Here is a 15,731-nt window from a genome sequence, read left to right as displayed (position 1 = left end):
TATGGTAAATAGAGCTGAGTTCCAAAATCGCATACTAGCATCATGGCCTTTTCCAGACCATGCTGCACTTACGTTCGTAAACCTGCCATGGTGGAAAGCCAGGCAGTGGAGCATTATGGAGAAATGCTCCTTTCTGTTTATAAACTCTGAGCCCTGCTGCGAGAGGCAAATGATAGGTACATGGGTCCCATCAACTGCCCCAACACAATTTGAGAACCCTTTTATTATCATCTTCTGAGCTCTACCAAGCTTTATACCCAGTGCAACAGTACCTTATGCATGGCATCATACATCTGCATAACAATGACCCCAACAGTTGATCTGCCCATGCTGAATTGTCTAGCTACAGACCGGTAACATTTGACGGTGGCTCACTTCTAGAGGGCAATGGTGACCTGCTTCTAGAAGGGTACGGGACACCACCTGTTGGTATGCTGTTGCTGCAGCTTCAGGGCTTGTTCAACACAGATTTCCAAAAGGCTGCCTTTGCCATCCTGAAATTCTGTCACCAATTCTGATCATCCCAGGTCTGCAGAACGATGCTTTCCCACCAACTGATGATGGTCTCCTGAGCCCAGAAATGGTGCTGCACTGTGTGAAGCTGCTTCAGGAACAGCTCATGAATAGAAGTTGCTTGGTTTCATCCTCTTTCTTGTCCTTGTCCTCCTGCCTCTGTTGCTGATGGAAAAGTGATTGCTGCAGCCAAATCATCTGCCCAGTGGCCCAAAGCCACTGGGCTCCGAGAGCTCAAATTAAGCCCAAACAGCCTCTGGGTACTTGCAGTTGCCAGCACAGCAGAGCACTGTTGGGTCCATACTGACTAACAATAATTCATAAATGGTGCTAGCCCACCCAGAAAGAGAGGAAGCATGGGACAGAAGGAACAGAATCATGGGATTTTGTTTTGTTTTGAAGTGTTAGCATAATTGTGCTGAGCTGCAGAATGGTCTTATAATGTGTGAATCTATGTCACATAGGATGCGGGAGCAGCTTTACGGAAACATTCTATTGCATTCTCAAATTTGTATTTTCACACCTAGGTACCAGAGTGATTAGGAGCTTTTTAAATGGAGAGAAAGAGAGAAGACAAACACCAAATGTTTGAGAGCATTCGACTCCTTTCGCTTGCAAATGACTGCAAGTATCCTAATGAACACCAGAAGTGTCGATCTCCTGAGTTACCTAGGTCAACAATTTGAACTGCTATATTTTTATTGTTTTATTTGAATGGAGTCCTGAGACTTAAACACAGACATTCAAAAAAGAGAGTTCTGCAAAATGTTAAGACACTTTCCAGGAAATTATATTTGAAACTTTTCACCATTTCATTCGGCACAATTTCACACCCCTGAAATCTCACACTTCCTCAAAATTTTGGAGCAATGTTTTATTTTGTTTCTTAATCTTTGAAACATGAAAATATTAAAAAAAAAAATCAATCCACTTTCTGCTTAAAAAATTCCCTTGTGATAAGCATCCTGGATTTTCACTTGGAAAATCTCAACACACTAAGCAAGGGGTGCAAGTTTGCTGTGCTCCATGACAAGTGCAAGACAATGCATGGTGACCAGTATTAGCAGCCTGATTCTGCAAGCAACTACCACCAACTACCTCACCCTCAAGATCCTATGGCTAAAAAAAAAGGGGGGGGGGTGGGATGTTGCAGAGAATGGTTATGTCTCATCAGATGTGATCTTAAACGTGCTCTTTAACATACAAATGAGGCATTTCAATATGCACTTCTCTCCTAGGTGCTCCCCTCTTGTGACTAAGTGGGAATCATTTAGCAAACCTCTCATTAATGGAGGATCATGTTCCTCTGTACTTCCTTCCTGCTCATTTCTTTTCCTCTTGCACTTTTATATGGAACATTCCACAGCTGCGGTGTCCAGGATTAAGACTGAGGTGACTAGAAGCTTAAAAATATAGTGTTACAATACATGTGCTACTAGGGTACATTCCAGACCTAACAGTTCTGATTCTAAGTCTGTAATATTTTAAGTCTCCACATGATGTGAATTTGTTTAGTGATTGCTATGGGAGCCCATATCATGATGAACTGATTTTCTTTTCAGAAAGATTCACTTTGTTTTTTGTTTTTTTTAAACACAACTGGAAGGCCTCTCTGGGTTGAAATTTTCCAGTACTCATGAACAAGACCTGTTTACTTAACTCTCCAAGTACCTACATTTCAAAGCTTACCATATCAAACTTGGCCACTCTACAACTAACTATCCAATAGCAAATAAATGCAAAGTTTCCATGGAATGTGTATAGAAACACATGCCTACAACATTTGTTACAATCAGTGTTTCAGCACTGAATGCCAGATGAATTCACAATAACATCACATAACAAATCACTATTGGAGACATCTAAACTCAAAGTGCGTGCACAGCAATAGCTGTACTTGCACATAAATTACATGGAAATTCAGCCTAAAACTACACCTACACTATGAGTTAGGGGTGTGGTTCCCCAGCCTATGTACACATACTCACGGTAGCTCAGTGAGAGCTAGCATGAGTATAAATAGTAGCATAGCCATGGTAGCACAGGCAACAGCGGCACAGCTTAGCGGTGCCAAGCACAACTCTAACACCCCTAGCTCATAATGTAGACATAGCCTAAGTGATGCCTAATAGAAAAGAACATAAACTTTGGCGACCAAGATGACTGAGACAGCAATGGGATCATCTGATGAACTAATAGCTAAGGATATAAAAATGATTAAGAAAAGACTTTCTGTAAGCAGATCACAAGTGGGAAACTTGCAGGAGAACCAATGGGTCCCCCAGGTGTAACATGGGAAATTAAAGAGGATACAGGAATTGCACACAATATCGTTGTTTTCTTTACCATTGAGGGTGATGGGAAAATACTTGCATTGGAGTTACTCTCTACATTTACCAAATGTGAGAGGTTGTCACAAAAAGAGGTAACCAAAAAAAAAAAAAGGCTGATGAAACAACTTGAGAAATTAAATTGAATAACATAAGGATTTGGCATTCAACAAAGACATCTGAAGGAATTAAACACCTATTAACAAAAGAGAAAGGTTAATCACCAGCAGCTGTTTTCCTTCCAGTAGACTGTCAACACAGATTCACCCTTCTTAGGAAGGTGCATATGCCCTCGGTGCCAAGTCAAACACTGTAGATTTTAGAAAGCAACAATGCCTGGGGGGCTGCACGCAGTCCCAACTCCACCTCAGCCCCTTTCAACTTAATTTGAATTCAATGGAAAAAGAGGAGATGTCAGGAAGGCAGGTGGGTAGTATGAATTTATGCTAGGAATCTACCGTATTTTCCGGCGTATAAGACGACCCCCAACTTTTCCAGTTAAAATATAGAGTTTGGGATATACTCACCGTATAAGACTACCCCTCTTCCAATGCACACCAAAAAAAATTAAAAAAAACATCAGATTTGATTTCAATATGGTAATTTTAATTCAAATGCTTATGACATGCAGGTACTTAGCAGGAAAACTGTCACTTATAAACATAAGGCTGTTTGTCATCAAACATGTAAACATAAAACAGTGCAAGTGGATTAAATTTTTCCTAATTCACTCTAAAGCTGAAAGGAAGGATAAGACAATAAACCCATGGGAGCTGCCATGCTGTTTGTTTTCTAAGCTGTCAACCAAACTGGAACTGATGATGATAGGAGGAAGATAACAAACAAGAGAGAGAGAGCAAGTGCCGGGCAAGTCCCTGGCGAGTTAGCAACGCCCATCATAACTGCAAGCTACGGTATTTTTACAGGTTTTGCTGGCGTGACAGTTTCCCTTTAAAAGCCTTCAAAATCCTCCTGTTCGTCATCTGATATCATAAGTACATCAATGACATCTTGTGATACATTTGTAAGGCAGTCATCTTATGGATCGAATTCCGTATCAGATGGTGTGGTCTCAGCTTCGGCTTCCTCTTCATCTTGCCACAAGTAGTCGTCCTCCATACCATCTAATGAATTTGATATGCCACACTTCTTGAAAGACTTGATTACTGTTTCTGCATCAATATCATTCCAGGCTTTTATGACAAACTTGCACAAAACATCCAACTGTGGAGCACGCATGTTTCCTCCTTTTGTGAATGACTTTTCGCCGCTAATCATCCATTCATTCCACTGTTCTTGAATGCGATCTTTAAATGGCTTGTTTAGGCACACATCCAGTGGCTGTACCAACGATGTCAATCCTGCAGGAATAACTGCCGCATCTGTGTTTAGTCTTGCAAGCATTTGCTTGGTGCTGGGAGTTAAATGAGCCCTGAACATATCCCACACCAGTAGACTACATTTTTGAATAAGTCCACCTGGTCGCCTGCTCCATACATTATCAAGCCATAGCTTTACCCCTTCTTCATCCATCCAGCCTTTTTCATTCACATGTACAAAACAACCAACAGGGAACTTGAATTTCGGCATTGTTTTTCTTTTAAAAATAATCATTGGTCTCAGTTTGGCGCCATCAGCTGTGCATCCTAGTACCACTGTAAAACTGGACTTCTCATGTCCTGTTGTTTTAATTAAAATTGTTTTTTCACCTTTTTGATGGACAGTTTTATTTCCAACCATATCAAAATTCATTGGAGTTTCATCCATATTTCCAATACTACTTAACACATAGCCATGTTTAGTGCGCTGTTGTATTACGTATCGATGGAAACTATTTACTTTGCTATCAAGATCTGCAGGTAATTTTGGGGCAATTTTCATCTTTTGCCTCAGTACCATATTATGCCTTCCCATGAATCTAGTACACCAGGATACAGTGGCCTTAAATCTGTTGCTGTGATCTGGGTTAGATTTGGCCCACTGAAGTGCAAACAAATGTATTTTATTTCGTGTCACTACATAACCGTTTTGGCGATGCTCATTCACCATGTCTGCTACATGTTTTTCGAGTTCTGGCCAATGTGGAGTGCCTCTTCTTAATGCACACTTACCCCTTGGCATACTCTTTAATGCTTTTTCATTTGCTTTCCAGTCCCGAACCATCTTTTCTGTTACTCCATATTGTCTTGCAGCAGCGCAGTTATTATGTTCCATGGCAAAGTTTACAACTTTAAGTTTGAAACTGGCTTCATATTTCTTTCTTCTTGCTGGTGGAGCCATGATGGGGTTTTGACTGTTGGACATTTGTATACTGTACTGTATGTACTGGTGCTATACTGTATGAACAGGTACAGATACTGGTGCTGTACTGTATGTGGTACCCAGTATACAACAACCAGCCAATCACGGCAAGCGATGTACCTTACCGGCGATTGGCTGGTTGTTGTATACAAAGCCTGCTTGGATTGGTCAGCTCTCCCTGCCTGCCCAGCCCTCCCTGTCTCCAAGACTATCAGAGCGGTAGCGCAAACACACCTCTTTCACCCGTCTGGCCCGCCCTTGTATCCTATTACCTCCTTCTCTGCCTCTCAGATCTCGCACATGCGCGCCTGTGCCGCTTCACTGCAGTCCTCAGGAGCGAGATCTGAGAGGCAGAGAAGGAGGTACGGTAATAGGATACAAGGGCGGGCCAGACGGGTGAAAGAGGCGTGTTTTTCTGGGCACAGCGCCGCTCTATCTCTTTTTTCCATACCCCGGGCATCCCGGACGCCTGCAGCTTGCTCCGCCCTTCACTTACACCTTCCCGGTGAGGCGCCCCCTCACCTCGTCATCGGGCGGGGATGTGGCCACGGCCGTTTTTGAGCTCCCCCCACCATATGCGGCGACCGCAGATTCTCCAGTCCGGCTCGGAAGTTTCAGCACCCGCCCTATAAGACGACACCCGGCGTATAAGATGACCCCCGACTTTTGAGAAGATTTTCCTGGGTTAAAAAGTAGTCTTATACGCCAGAAAATACAGTACTCAAAGAATAAGCATACCTTGAATGCTAGCCTTCTTTCTTCTTCAAGTATTGTGCCTATAGCGTCTACATTCAAGAGCAGCTACCAGCAACAACCCATTTGTTGGGTTGAGGATTTGCTGATATGAGGATTAGCAATTAAACAAAGATGGCAGAACAGCATTCCCAAACTGAGCCCCAGATCTAGCGACCAGGACAAGCTACTGATGCTGAGATTAAAGGTATGAACTGAACTTTAGGTTACTACCTTAGATATCCTTGTGAAACCGGGATTCCAGCTGCTTTGGATGCAGTAAAATTAAGTCCCAAAACAGCAGTGGCTCACCAATAAGTGAGAAAAAATAAACTAGACCATTTCAAAAACGTATTACTGATAGACAGTGTGGTGAGATCTTTGCTGTTTCTTTAAATCTTTACCAGGAAGCCAGGCAGAAGAGGGGCTAAAGAAAGTTTTAGGCAGAAGTCCTGAAGTGAAGAAGACCAACAGACAGGCGGGCAAATTATTTTTAGGGATAATATTGTCTTCCTTATTCTAGCAGCATATCTTGTTCAGTACTCGTGGCTCTTTCTGTGATTCTTTACTACTGTCTCATGAAAGAAAGTGCACAGATTGAAAATCTTTGCACTGAAGCTGATATGGCTGCCAGACGAACTTACAAAATCCTTGTGTTTTCAGACAATATGGCTGCCAGATGGACTTTGACAGTACTCCAGAATAATTCAGGGTGTTTTAGTGGTAACAAATAGTTCAAACATAGAGAGGCTGTGGAAGCGAAGAGATGACAGTGCTCATTAGAGCACAAGGAAAAATTTCTTCCACTTGGAGTCATAAGTCTCTTGCTCTGAAGGCTCCAAGTGAGACATGTTAAACTTCCTCGGAAGAGCCCAAATGGGAACTTGACAACAGGCCATGACCCAGTCCACTCAGAGTAGAAATACTGAATCTGGATAAAGAGCCTATAGAGCCCACATCACCCCTAATATCGGAGTATCCTGACTTTGGCCTTGTGACAGGAGATGTGGCAGACCTGGCAAGTCTGAGATTGAGAATCAGTGAACCAAAATGCTTGAACTCTGTGCTGTATGAACTCCCTGATGACCAGAGGTACTGGAGGGAAGGCACAAAGTATCTCCTGACTCTAGACCAACAGAAGGACTGAAAGAATCTGAGCCACCTCTCAAACACAATCAAAGAACCTCCATCTTTTCTTTTGTGGCAAAGAGGTCTAAGACATTTTCCCCACCTGTGAAAGACAAAATTACCATAGTGCCCTTGAGAAACTATTTATACTGAGCAGTGCATTTCTGGCTCAGATAAGATGTCGAGATGTTGTTCATCTTCCTGGAAAATAGCAGAGTTGGGACACCATTTGCAGAACCTGACATCCCCCCACCAGCATGGCTGAGAAGGAGCTCCTCCCCGGCCAGTTCATATAGCTACATACACATGGCTTAAGTATTGTCCAGGAAGATGTGCATCAGCCTGATCCTCATTTAAGCAAAGAAAGCGTTACAAGATAGCTGAATTGCTCTCACCTATTTTTATGTGTATACAATATTTATTATTAAATTATTAATGTATTAATTAATATATGTATTATGATGATACTTAGCCCCTTCAGATTTACATCATGACTGTATTGTGGGTTGATCTAAGTGAACCCCATCCATTATAACCATTACAATGACAGACAATGGGTAAGAGATTGGAGGCATACTTGGTGTGACAGACCCAGACCAGTGGGGTACAGGAGTCTGGTAGAGGGCAAATATACTGGTCACTGGATGAGTAGTTTTCTGTTCCCTGAGTGACCAGAGAAGGGGCTGCACTAGAGTAATCAGGAACCTGCTAGAACCAGTTAAGGCAGGCAGGCTAATTAGGACACCTGGAGCCAATTAAGAAGAATCTGCTAGAATCAATTAAGGCAGGCTAATCAGGGCACCTGGGTTTTAAAAAGGAGCTCACCTCAGTTTGTGGTGTGAGTGTGAGGAGCTGAGAGTGAGAGGGTGTGCTCTTGGAGGACTGAGGAGCACAAGCGTTATCAGACACCAGGAGGAAGGTCCTGTGGTGAGGATAAGGAAGGTGTTTGGAGGAGGCCCTGGGGAAGTAGCCCAGGGAGTTGTAGCTGTCATGCAGCTGTTACAGGAGGCACTATAGACAGCTGCAGTCCACAGGGCCCTGGGCTGGAACCTGGAGTAGAGGGTGGGCCTGGGTCCCCCCCAAACCTCCCAATTGATCTGGACTGTGGGTTCTTCCAGAGGGGAAGGTCTCTGGGCTGTTCCCCAACCCACATGGTAAATCTCTGAGGCAAGAAAATCCACCAATAAGATAGAGGAGGAACTTTGTCACATTGGGTAATTGTCTACCACATCAGAAATTCTTGACTGTTTCAGGGTGTGATCACCAGAGACTGCTGTGATTGATGTGTTATTCATACCCTGCTGCATAGGTATCTCAACTTGAGTCTGGACAGTTAGAGTCATGAAAGGACTTGAACCAATCATTGAGGTAGGGATAAGTGTGAATATACAGACCTCTTAAGTGAGCTGAAAGTATAGCTAAGCAATTAGCAAAAAATGCTTGGAGCTGCTTAGAGTTGAAAGGCGAGAACTCTGTATTGGCAGTGATCCTCACCCATACAGAACCTCTGGAATTTGTGCCATATCAACTTGATAGATATATTTAAAAAGATACTGTTTAAACTGAGAGCCACAAACCAGCCTTGTGGCTTTACAGAAGGGAATGCAGAATTTGAACCTTCGGATACACATGCTCAACTTTCTCAAAGCGAGTGGGGGATGCAACCCTCATTTGGTTTTAGGGGGTGCGGGGAAGCTGGAATAAAGGAATAATGGGAATAGCACACCTTCCTATGATATTGAAGAAGAACAGTTGAAGAAGGGAAGTTACTTTGTCTCTCAGTATTTTGGCAGGAGTGGGATACCTGAAAAGAGATGGGGAAGGAAGGGTCAGAAAGCTTCCACAGAATGCAAAGAAGACAGTTACCTTTTCCATAACTGGTGTTCTTTGAGATGTGTTGCTCATGTGTATTCCACAGTAGGTGTGCGTGCTCGCCACATGCACCGGTGCCAGAAGTTTTCCCCCCAGTACCCAGAGGGGAGCGCCCCAACGACTCCTAGAGTGGCACCTCCATGGTGCGGTATAATGGGCGCTGCGCGCTGCCCCCACCCTCAGTTCCTTCTTGCCAGACAACTCCAACAGAGGTGAAGGAGGGCGGGATGTGGAATAGACATGAGCAACACATCTCAAAGAACACCAGTTACGGAAAAGGTAACTGTCTTTTCTTCTTCGAGTGATTGCTCATGTGTATTCCACAGTAGGTGATTCCAAGCTATATCTGTTGGAGGTGGGTAGGAGTTCATAAATTCTTGGGATGGAGCACAGCCCTGCCGAACCCAGCGTCCTCCCTGGTTTGGGAGACGATCGCATAATGCGAGTGAAAGTGTGAACTGAAGACCACATAGCAGCCCTACAAATGTCCTGGATGGGGACATGGGCCAAAAAGGCAGCCGACGAGGCCTGCGCCCGAGTCGAGTGTGCCTTCACAATTGGTGGCGGAGGGATTCCCGCCAGGCCATAACAGGTACGGATGCACAAGGTGATCCAGTTGGAGAGCTGCTGAGTGGAGATCAGCCGACCTTCCATGTGCTCTGCCGAGGCAATAAACAGTTGTGAGGACTCTCTGAACAGCTTAGTCCGCTCCAGGTAGAAAGCCAGAGCCCGTCTCACATCCAGCAAGTGGAGGCGGTGGTCCTCACTGGAGGCATGGGGCTTAGGGCAGAGGACCGGCAGAAAAATGCCCTGACCCATGTGATAGACAGATACTACTTTCAGGAGGAACGAAGGGTGTGGGCGGCACTGGACCTTATCTTTATGAAACACTGTGTATGGGGGCTTGGAGGTCATGGCCCTGAGTTCCGAGACCCACCTAGCTGATGTGATAGCAACCAGGAAGGCCACCTTCCATGAGAGGTGTGACCAGGAGCATGTGGCTAGCGGCTCAAAGGGGGCCCTGTGAGACAGGCCACACCAGGTTTAGGTCCCACTGCGAGACAGGGGGCCTAACATATGGGAAGAAATGATCCAACCCCGTAAGGAATCGGCCAGTCATAGCATGGGGGAATACCATGTGGCCCTGCACTGGCAGATGGAGGGCCGATATGGCCGCCAGGTGCACCTTGACTGACAAGGGCGCCAGGCCCTGGGCTCTAAGGTGAAGGAGGTAGTCCAGAATAAGCTGGATCAGGGCAGCCACCGGGGAAATGCCCTGCTCATCCACCCATCTGGAGAACGGAGACTTTACCAAGTAGGCTCAGCGTGTGGAGAGGCGCCTGCTTTCTAGGCTGAACCCCTTCCGAGCACGTCCTTTCTTCCCTACCTAACCATTGAGCAGACACGCCGTGAGGTGGAGTGCTGCAGGGTTGGGGTGGAGGAGGCGACCATGGTCCTGGGAGAGCTGGTCCGAGTGAGACGGCAACACCAACCGCGGGGCGACGGTCAGGCCTGTGAGGGCAATCAGAAGGACCTGGGCCTTGTCCAACTTTATCTTTTCTAGGACCTTGCTGATTAGCTGGAATGGGGGAAAGGCATAAAGAAACTGGCTTGACCGGGACAGGAGGAAGGCATTGGAGATAGTGCCCCGTCTCAGCCTCTCCGGGAGCAGAACTGGGGACAGCGATGGTTCTGCCGAGTCATGAACAGATCCACCTGGGGAGTTCCCCACACTTGGAAAAGTCTGTGCACCACCTCTGTGTGGAGAGACCACTCGTGCTGAGAGAAGAAGTTCCTGCTCAACTGATCCGCCCGCGCATTCCGGGCACCCAGCAGATGGAATGCCTGTAGGCAGATGTTGTGGGCTATACAAAGGTTCCACAGTCTGAGGGAATCATGGCAGAGGGCAGAGGATTGGGCCCCGCCTTGCCTGTTGATATAGAACATCGAGGTCTTGTTGTCCGTGAGGACGCTGACCACCCAGCCCTCCAGATGCGACCAGAAGGCCATGCATGCCAGCTGTACCGCCCTGAGCTCCTTGACGTTTATGTGGAGGATCAGATCCTGAGCCGACCACAGACCTTGGGTCTGAACATTCCCCACACGGACCCCTGTAACGGGGGGGTGACTCACCGGCACAGCGCCTCCTGCCGATCGTCCTGGGAATTAGCTCTCCAGCCTTTGGAGCGCCCTCTGCTGTCCAATGTCCTGCTTCCACTGGCCCCCATGTCCCTCCCGGACCCCAGTGCCCCTTTATCCAGGGGTTCTGCCCGCTGCAGCAACCCCCAATCTGGGTCTCCCCACTCAGGGGAACCCCCCAACCCCCTATCCCCACCTCACCTCAGTGGCTAACTGCCAGTCACCATCTAGCTCCCACTCACTGGGGCAGACTGCAGTCTGTAAAGGCCACTCATCATTGGCAAGGGGGGTTTGGACTTGCTACCTCTGCCTAATGTTGGGCTGCCCCTTGCAACCACAGTACCTGCCTTAGGCCTTCAGCCTGGGGTTTTTCCAGGCTGGAGCTCCCCAGCTCCTCTAGCCTTCCCCCAGCCCTGCTTCACTCTCAGAACCTGCTCAGCTCCCTGGCAGCCAGGCCCTTCTCTCTCTACAGGCAGAGAGAGTGTGTCTGGGCTCCTGGCTCGCAGCCTCTTATAGGGACCAGCTGGGCCTGATTGGGGCCTGGGCCCAGCTGTTACTGCCTTCCCCAATCAGCCCAGACTTTGCTTCGCAGCCTCAGCCCTATCCCAGGGCTGGCTTTGACCCTTCCAGGGACGGAACGGGTGACCACCCCGCTACAGCCCCCCATCCCAGGTCTGACGCGTCGGCCACTAGTTCCAGCAATGGAACCCTGCCCCTGAACGGGACCCCTTGGAGCATGTTTCTCAAGGCGGACCACCACCGTAGGGAGGTGATCACTGGCTCGGGCACCATGAGGACTTTGTCCATCCTGTCCCTGGCCTGGGAGAACTCCGAGGCCAACCAGAGCTGGAGGGGCCTCATCCTGAGTCTGGCATGACAGACCACATATGTGCACCCAAGAGCTGGAGGCATGCTCTGGCTGTTGTCACTGGAAACCTTGTGATTGTGCCGATGAGCTCCTTTAGGGTCTCGAACCTGTCTGGTGGGAGGGAGGCTTTGGCCAACAAGGCATCCTGGACTACCCCGATAAACTCTATGCATTGTACCGGGACTAACATGGACTTGGTGTCATTTACCAACAGGCCCAGAGTGGCGGATGTGGACAGGAGGAGTGCCACGTGATCCCGCACCTGCGACCAGGAGCTGCCCTTGTCTAACCAGTCATCCGGAGAGGGGAAGATCTGGACTCCCCAGCGCCTGAGGTGGGCCGCCACCACCAACATACATTTTGTGAATACCCAGGGGGCAGTGGACAGGCCAAACGGGAGGACTGTAAATTGGTAGTGTTCCTGCCCCACCGTGAAACGGAGGAAGCATCTGTGCCCCTCAAATATATGAATGTGGAAGTACGCGTCCTGTAGATCGAGGGCGGCGTACCAATCCCCGGGATCCAGGGAGGGGATAATGGAGGCCAGGGAGACCATGCGGAACTTGAGCTTCACCATGTACTGGTTCAGGCCTTACAGGTCCAAGATGGGCCTGAGCCCCCCTTTGGCCTTCGGGATAAGGAAATAGTGGGAGTAGTACCCCTTGCTTTTGAACTCCCCCGGTACCACTTCCATCGCTCCTAGGCCCAGGAGCCGCCCCACCTCCTGCTTGAGCAGAGCCTTGTGCGAGGGGTCCCCCAGGAGGGACGGGAGCAGGGGGTGGTTGGGCGGGGAGGAAGTGAACTGGAGGGTTTAACCCCGGGAGATGGTGTTGAGGACCCATCAGTCCGAGCTCAGCCACGACAACTCCATGAGGAAAACACACAACCGATTGGAGAAGAGAAGCTTTATTGAGGGTGGATCCCTGATGAGAACTGGCAAGGCGCCCCAGGCGTCCTGTCAAAACCGCATTTTCCCCGCTTGCTTCCCCTTGGAGGACCCAGGCTGGGGGGCAGGCTGAGACTACCTCTGTGGGTGCCTCTTACAGTCCTGTGACTTCTTATAAGCGGTCTCGTATTTTGCATGGGTGGCCTGAGCGGGAGTCTGCTGCGGCTTGAACTTAGGTTTAGCCGGAGCCGGAACATAGAGTCCCAGAGTCTGGAGAGTCGTGCGGGAGTCTTTCAGGCCATGCAGCTTTGTATCCATTTGTTCCACAAACAGAGCTTTGCCGTCAAACGGGAGATCCTGCAGGGAGGTCTGTGCCTCACTGGACAGCCCAGAGAGCAGGAGCCATGACGCCCTTCTCATGGACACCGCGGAGGCCCTGGACCGCACGGCCATGTCCACTGGATCCGAAGCTGCCTGCATGGTTGCCCTGGCAGCCGCTGTGCCCTCCTCCATCAGTGCTTTGAACTCCTTCCTGTCGTGCTCCTGGAGGGAGTCCTCGAACTTGGGCAGGGAGCCCTACAGATTGAACTCATACCGGCCCAGGAGAGCCTGGTGGTTCGCCACCTGTAACTGAAAGCTTGAGGACGAATAAATTATTCTTCCAAATGAGTCCAGCCTCCTTGAATCTTTATTTTTCGGGGTACGGACTGGTTGGCCCTGCCGTTCCCCATGGTTGACCAACTCAACCACCAGAGAGTTAGGAGCAGGGTGGGTGTATAAGTATTCACACGGGTACAAAGTACTTGCGTTCTGCTCTCTTAGAGATGGGGGCCAATGAGGTCAGGGTTTGCCACAGGGCCTTTGAAATTTTCGCCACCCCTTCGTGGAGAGGCAAGACCACCCAGCCAGGTGCCGAGGAGGACAATACATTAAACAGGGAGTCCGAAGGGCTCCTCCATCTCCTCTGCTTGGAGATGGAGTCTTGATGCCACCCTTTGAAAGAGTTCCTAGTGGGCCCTAAAGTCCTCCTGTGGGACGGAGGGAGGAGGGGCTGTAATCACTTCATCCAGGGATGGTGAAGAGGCCGGCGCAGTACTTTGTGTGTCCACTGGCACCGAGGGTCCACCGCCTGGTCAGTCTCCGGGCACAGTGCCGAGGATGTACGTCCCACCAACTCCTTCCTTGGAGGTCTGGAGAGGGAGGCCGATGGTCCTTCTGAGGCTCCGGCTACCGAGCGAGCCCCCACTGGGGGCTGCGTTGGGGGTCACGGTGCCTATTGGTACCATTGGGCTGGCCACTGGGCCCAGTGCCATTGCACCTGATGTGGCACGGCAGAGCCAGCTGTTCGGCCTGGCTGGCCTGGCCCATCAATGGATGACTACGAAGGGAGTCCAGGCTGACATACGACCTGCCACTGTCCCTGGACCGGGAGGATCAGTGGCACCAGGAGCGATGCCGATCACGGGACCGTGATCCCGACATGGAGGACCGGTACTGTCGGTAACAGCTGCTCCGTGATTGCCTCTGGTGGGCGGCCGCATGCCGGCAATCGATGCCCGAGACTGTGGAGGCAATGGTGTGGCAGGATCCTGGAGCAGGATAACGAATGGGAATGACGTCAACGTTCATGCCATGAACAGCTGCGATAGCCCCTCCGAGACGAGGACCTTTGGCATTGTCTGCCTTGGTCCTGTTGGTGTTCACTCCTCGAGGTGGAGCTATGCCAAGAGTCTCGGTCAGACGGAACCCAACCAGACAGTCTGGTGGGCGTCAAGGGTGATCCACGTGGACTTTGCCCTTAACAGTCGCTGGGCGGCAAACAGCGTTGGGAACGTTCCGTTGACCGAGACTGGTACCGAGCCGGGGCTGACTGCAGAGATCCCAGCGGCGACTTGCCTCTGGAGCGCGGGGCCGACATCGGCGGTGCTCCCAGTACCAGCATGGACATAACATCCCAGGCCGCCTGCAGCGCCTCCGTGTGGAGGGCATCCGGACATCCGGGGAGGTCTGATTCCAAATAGGCCGGGCTACTCCGCTCAACTTGAGTTGGAGGCCTAGAGACCAGTGGGGATCAAGGACTGCCCGACATGGGTCTAGCCTCTGTCCCGGGTTTACTCCAGTGCCCCCGCAAAGAAGGCCTCTTTCTGGCCTTCTTGACGTGCCCTGTGGACAGGGAGCGGTGCCAACTAGTAGATGGCGCCAAAGGGTCGCCACACATCGAGACCATGGTGCCCGGTGCCAACTCAGAGTGGCGCACCAGAGCCGGGGTCAGCGCCGACTCCATCAGAATAGCCCAGAGCCTAATGTCCCTTTCTCTCTTTGTCCGAGGCTTAAATGACTGGCAAATCTTGCAGTGATCGCCGAGATGGGTTTCCCCCAAACAGCGTAGACAGTCCGTGTGCAGATCACTCAGTGGCACAGATCACCTACAAGTGTTGCACGACTTAAAACCCGGGGCATGGGGTGTGCCCCGGCCCGGGCACTCTAGCTAAACTAAACTAACTAAACAACTTACTAACTATAGGTACCATACACTGAAAGAACAAGCAGTTTTGGGGATGAGCTACAGCAAAGATGGAGCAGAGCAGTTTCGAAGCACTTTCACTGGTGACAAGAAGGAACTGAGGATGCGGGGAGTGCGCAGCACCCCTTATACCGCGCCACTGAGGCACCACTCCAGGGGTCACTGGAGCGCTCCCCTACGGGTACTGCTAGGGGAAAAACTTCTGGCACATAGTGGCGAGCACATACACCTACTGTGGAATACACAGGAGCAATCACTCAGGAAAGAATTAAATATTCTTTAGGATCTCATGAGTGCAAAGTAATTCCACTTCATTGCAACTGAAAAAAAAGATAATTGGTACCAAAACATATAGTAACCAGGTGAAGTGGAAAGGAGATTCTCTAGTGTACAAATAATCTGCTCTGTGAATAATAGAGAATTATAGGCACTGACACA

General features: G+C 49.3%; 1 protein-coding gene across 2 annotated transcripts in view; it reads right to left on the bottom strand.

The window, feature by feature from the left end:
- Positions 1-15,731, bottom strand: part of SUGCT (succinyl-CoA:glutarate-CoA transferase) — a 491,880-nt gene that overhangs the window by 276,449 nt on the left and 199,700 nt on the right. The gene's annotated exons all lie outside the window — the stretch shown is intronic.

The sequence above is a fragment of the Trachemys scripta genome, chromosome 2 (genome assembly GCF_013100865.1).
Source record: "Trachemys scripta elegans isolate TJP31775 chromosome 2, CAS_Tse_1.0, whole genome shotgun sequence".
Taxonomy (NCBI): domain Eukaryota; kingdom Metazoa; phylum Chordata; order Testudines; family Emydidae; genus Trachemys; species Trachemys scripta.
Note: the sequence above shows the minus strand (reverse complement) of the source record. Positions and strands in the feature narration are given on the sequence as shown.